At 28.3% G+C, this 6,124-nt stretch overlaps 1 long non-coding RNA gene across 1 annotated transcript; it reads left to right on the forward strand.

Moving 5' to 3' along the window:
- The first annotated feature begins 1,858 nt into the window (after positions 1-1,858).
- LOC122196564 (uncharacterized) lies at positions 1,859-2,336 on the forward strand. Its single transcript, XR_006188633.2, has 2 exons — positions 1,859-1,995; positions 2,093-2,336. It is a non-coding gene; the product is annotated as an uncharacterized LOC122196564 (long non-coding RNA).
- Positions 2,337-6,124: the final 3,788 nt, after the last annotated feature.

Here is a 6,124-nt window from a genome sequence, read left to right on the forward strand (position 1 = left end):
TCTAGAAATTGGGAAGTTACACCGAAGCAAAGATAGTTGATAGTCACATTTACGTTTGCGATTATTACTTTTCATTGGAGGTCATTTTAGCATGTCTCTATGTAACAATTTGAAATGCACATCAAATGTTCAATGAAATGCCCAAACATATATCTTATTTAGGTATGAACTCAAATTCCATCTCTTTTCTTCTTAGATTTTTATTTGGTATTGATATTACTTATTAGGAGTAACGTTAATATGTGCCTTTCGTTTTGAGATAATGTAGTAGGATGTGATCAAATGAGGTTCACATAACAAAGTAAGTAAGATCTGATGGAATAAATTTGAAGTATAAGAAAACAAAGAACATGTTGATGTTGTTGATCAACCAAACATGCATACCAAAGCGCTTCTAGCCCAGCGGTATCTGGTGTTGCCCTCCGTTCTTGAGGTTAAGGGTTCAAGTCCCGTCGTGGACATAGATGGATTTAAGGAGTGGTTTAGAAGTAGGTTATATTTGAAACATGCATGAGAAACTAAGCTAAAACTCTGTTAGAATATCTCAACAACTTGATCCACTAAGCTAAAGACCAGGTCAAGTGAGTAGGATACTTACTGACTTGATCAAAACTAGACCAACAGTTGGAGTTATGACACTTCCCCTCCATTCAAACTTGGACAATCCCATGTGGAAGCAGAATTCCACATGTTTTGATATTGGTAGACTCTTTGTCATAAATAATTAAATTTGATCATTAAATTACCCATCATATAACAGCTCCCTATTACATCAAGACAAAAGGGCTGTCTATTTAGGTTGACTAAACAGAGGAGTTGTTGAAGACTAAGTCAAAAATAAATGAAAAAAAAAAAAGTAAAGTGTCGTAAGAGTAATGATGATAAAAATCACATTAATGCAAGAGCTTTTGTGTTCAACAAGACCACATATTGTCATTCCACTTCTTCCTTTAAAAAAAAATGGCAGACAGAAGCATCTTCCTCATCTTAACTTTCTCTTGCTATTTTTTCAGCAATCCTTGTCACTCAGAAACAGATACCTTACTGCAAGGTGAAGAGCCGAAGGACTGGGACTATTTGATTTCATCAAATCGGGTCTTTACTTTGAGGTTTTTTGGGTTTGGAAGTACCATCAGCCCTTATTTAGGGATATTCTACAATCCCATAATTATAAGAAGCAAAAGCGATGGTTTTGGAAGAAGAATAATGTTTTATGATGATAGTGGTCAGGAAAGAGATGAAGCAGTTTGGGTAGCAAACAGAAACAATCCAAGCACAGATATATATATATATATATATATATATATATATATATATATATATATATATATATATATATATATATATATATATATATATATATATATATATATATATATATATATATATATATATATATATATATATATATATATATATATATGGAAAGCTGACGATAGATATCCATGGAAAGCGGAGCATTTAATTGTTGTTGATCTCTTCAATCCTTCTCCATTAATAACACGCAACGCAAGTGCTACACTGTTAGATACAATAGTTCCTCATCTTTATGGCTTTCAATACTTGTCAAGACGAACCCATTATTGTACTCTCTGTACTTGAAACATACTAATGAATTAATATTAGTGCAACCCAAAAGAAGCTAATTAACTCAAGGAATGTTGTTACAAAAAGACTTGTTAAAGAACGTTGGGATTTAGTTAATATAGATATGGTAGAGACATTCTATCTATCATCTATCTAATCAACCACTCTTTCTCTGTTAACAAAATAGGGAAAGCAGTTAAACATGCCATGTTGGATGTTTTTTCGGAAGTGAAGGACATCCAAAAGCTGTTGCTGCATCGACTGAGGCACTTCTACAGTTATATACAAACAGATAAGAAGATCAACCCTGAGCTGCATTATTTCACCTTTCAAACCATCTCATCTGCCACAAACAATTTCTCAAGCACTAATAAGCTAGGACAGGGTGGTTTTGGATCAGTTTATAAGGTAAACTTTCAAAGTTCAAACACACTCAGTCTCTATTTATAATTAATTAAGAAGGATCCAGATAAAAGCTGATGCATGTGATGGATTAATTTCACAGGGAAAATTAGTTGATGGGCAAGAGGTTGCTGTAAAACGACTTTCAAGAAGCTCTGAACATGGAGTCAAGGAGTTTAAGAATGAAACCGAAATAGTCCATAACCTGTCTTTTGTGAATATGAGTCCCTAGCTAACACAAACTCCCAAACAATAACTCTTGGTTTGAAATAAAACAATGGTCCACTTTTGAGTTTTGAAGTTTTTTTTCTTCAACTTTGACCTTAAATATATTTATTTGTATTACATATTACTTGATAAAACTTATAACAATGAAAAAACATTTAAAATACAATCTATTCATATATTTTGCATCAAGTATTATCTACCAAAAACAAAAATATTTAAGGTCAAAGTTGAAGAAAAAAGACTTCAAAAGTCAAAAGTGGACTATCAAATTGGGACGGAGATAGTATATAAACAACTGATTGAAGAAAATGTTGGATGGCAAACCAATTTTCACAACCGTGTTCTGGATCCGTGGCTGTTTGAGTGGAAAAGTGAATATACTTTCAAGGGTATATATATATATATATATATATATATATATATATATATATATATATATATATATATATATATATATATATGGAAAAGTGAATATACATTTAAGGGTATATAAGCTTTAGATATTCAAACCTATCATAATACGTCGTTTTAGTTGATATGTTCATTATAATGTTCTTAAACTTCAATCTCTAACTTGATTTACTTTCAAGATTTTCGGAATTTCACTATCATCTTTTTCTTACATCACATCTTTTTGTCGAACACCTACTAGACTATATATATTCCAATTAAAAATGAAAATTATGTAAGAAGCAGATAAATATGAAATTTAATTATAAAAATCTTGTAAGTAATCAAATTAGAAGTTGAATTATAAGAACATTGGACAGTTACAATCCTACCTAATAAATAAAAGTTTTTTTTACAACATGTCACATTCTCTTTCACTATGCCACATGTAGTTTTGTGGATTAAAATAAAAGCCACATGTCGTTTTGTAGTTTGTTTGAATTATATATATTTAATTTAATTTAATTAATGTCATCATTCCATTAATAAATCTGTCAATTAAATAACATATATGGTATCTTGCCATTTCTTTTGCTAATATATCGTAAGTCATCAAAACTTCATTCTATGGTCTCCAAAATCACAGCAAATTGTAAATCCTTTCCTAATTGATGGAATTTTCTTATATGGTATTTCAATTGACCATATATTTACTCATGCCAATTTTTGAATCATACAAATCAATGAACTCTAATGTATAAACAACATTCCTTCATCACAGTTAGCCGATTGTTTCTTTTGAAGTTGAATTCCTAATATCACATTCGAACGACATATAAATAACTACATCTGGTATGTAACTCAACTTTTTTTTTGTTTTGTTTTCAGAAGATGTGGTCATTTATGTGGTGTTGCGATTCTACTTCAACTCATTCTCCATCCAGTTTTGTTTTTTAAATCCTTCTTCTTATACATAGCATCATATAATCATATTGACAGAGCAACCAGTATGCTGTACAGTATAACTACAGATACATGTTTATTTCTACTTTGCTAATATGCCATATGTTGCACTGTATGTGTTTTATAAATTGCTTCAGAAAAAAAAAATCCTATAATATCTATTTTCTCACAGTTTCACTGTTGTATGTATGTATCCATGATTAAGGTTATTGATATGGACTGTTTAACTCAACTGAAAATGTATAAAACAGATGTAATGCAAGTTTGACTGTATTGGAAATGTAATTGGATGTTGATGAAATGGCTAAAAACCACAAAGCTTAGGAAGAATTTACAATAAAGAAATTGGTCTGCTCATACTCCGTTTGTGCCAAACATTTTCTAATATTGTATCATGGTTTTTCATAAATGTTTAATGTTTTTTTAGTTAATATGACCATTATGCCCTTGTTGTCATATTTGGTCAATTTATTGTTTTTGTATTTGTAGTAATACAAACGAATAGCAACGAACTTTCATTAATTTTTTTCTCCAATCATACAACAAATAGCATTCTAATTAAATATAATTTCCTTTTATTTTTTAAATGTACAATTGGTAACAAAGTTGAAGTATTGTTAGATAATTTGGACTAGTGAAACAAACATATGATTTATAACTTTATCCCTTTAAATTGTCATTTTAATCATATTTGTGAATTTGTCACTTTCTGGTGTGTACATGCATTCATAGCCCAAATATCATAAATTTTGTTTGTTTTTATATCTGTAGTAATATTGAGGAATAGCATTGAACTTTCATTAAATTATTTCTCTCCAATCATAGAACAAATAAAATTGTACTTGATTATTATTATTTCTTCATTTTAACATGTCCTAATAATAAGAAATCCAATTCCTATGGTAAAGTACTTCGTATTTTCTTTGGCTTCTCAAAATTATGTTCTTGATAAGCTTTTTGATATTGTATCAATCATAGAAATTCAAAGAAACAATTTCTCATACTATAATCATTTCCAACATTATGCATTTTTCCTATCAGTATCAGAATTACTTTCCCTTATTTTGAAGTCGTTTCTTCTACTTAATCATCTTCGTCGACTGCAGCATCTAAAGAAGGTTAGCAATCTTAATTCCTGTGCATCTGTATCATAGTAATAGAATGAACCGGTGATATATACGATAACAGCTTGATGTATGAATAATAATATTGTTTTGTGTTTACTTCTTTTGGATCACTTCATTGCTCTCTGAAAGTTTGTTTATTTAGTGTTGCTTTGTAATGAATTTTCGTTAGTTTCAACGAAAATTTGAATTGATACGTTGAATCTGTTACGTTTAAGTTTTGTATTTGTGCTTATTATTCATCAAATTTTAGATTAGTCGATTTTAACACATCTTCATTAGCTTTAGAGGAAAATCAGATTTCATTAATTGAAGAAGCTAAACCTGACTTGCAGAGCTTAGTAAGCAAGTCAACAATTGTGGACAAGTTAGTTTAGGCATTCCAAGGGGCAAAATGGTCATTTTTTTATGGATATACATCTTAAAGGTAACCTACTTTGATATATATATATATATATATATATATATATATATATATATATATATATATATATATATATATATATATATATATATATATATATATATATATATATATATATATATATATATATATATATATATATATAGAAAACATAAATGGTCATTTTTTTCATGGATATACATCTTAAAGGCTTAAATTGCTATGAAAATGGAATTTTAATGTTGTGTTGTGAAAACATGATTAAAATGCTGTCAAGAAAACATAAATGTGCTAAAAACATTTTTTAATGTTGTAAGTTCAAATATAAGACACTTCAACTTCAGATGACATATTTTTAAAAAAATGAATAAATAATATTTTGATGAATATGCTTACAATAGAACATCATTTTAGGCTATAAACTTGAATATGATAGTAAAAGTAAAGAGGATTGCAAAGGAGTGACATCTATGAAATATATTTCCAACGAATTCGGTCACCAGTTAAGTTTTTGGATTAAAGTTCTTGAAATTAATAAAATATTTGTTTAATAGCATAAATATATAATGAACAAGAAGGTATCTTAATGTCTTATATTCATAACAATTTGTATAGTTACATAGATGTTAGCCAATATTTCTTTTTATATCACATAAATTACCACATATTTCGATCATTTTTTACATTTGAGGAATTTTGGTAAATTATATAAAAGTAAAAAAAAATATATGAAAAATCGAAATTTATTTTATTAATTGGAAAATCTTTATGGACAAATAAACTTGGTAATGAATATTGTGATTTTCATTACATAAGATAACGAGTACAAGAATATATATATATATATATATATATATATATATATATATATATATATATATATATATATATATATATATATATATATATACACACACACACACACAAAACATATTTCCACTCTACATCCTCAACATATATTTACGTCTATTCCCCATCAAGCTAAGGCCGAGTAGCGACCTGTAGCTTGTCACGTAAGAAAAGAAAT

The sequence above is a fragment of the Lactuca sativa genome, chromosome 1 (assembly GCF_002870075.4).
Source record: "Lactuca sativa cultivar Salinas chromosome 1, Lsat_Salinas_v11, whole genome shotgun sequence".
Taxonomy (NCBI): Eukaryota; Viridiplantae; Streptophyta; class Magnoliopsida; order Asterales; family Asteraceae; genus Lactuca; species Lactuca sativa.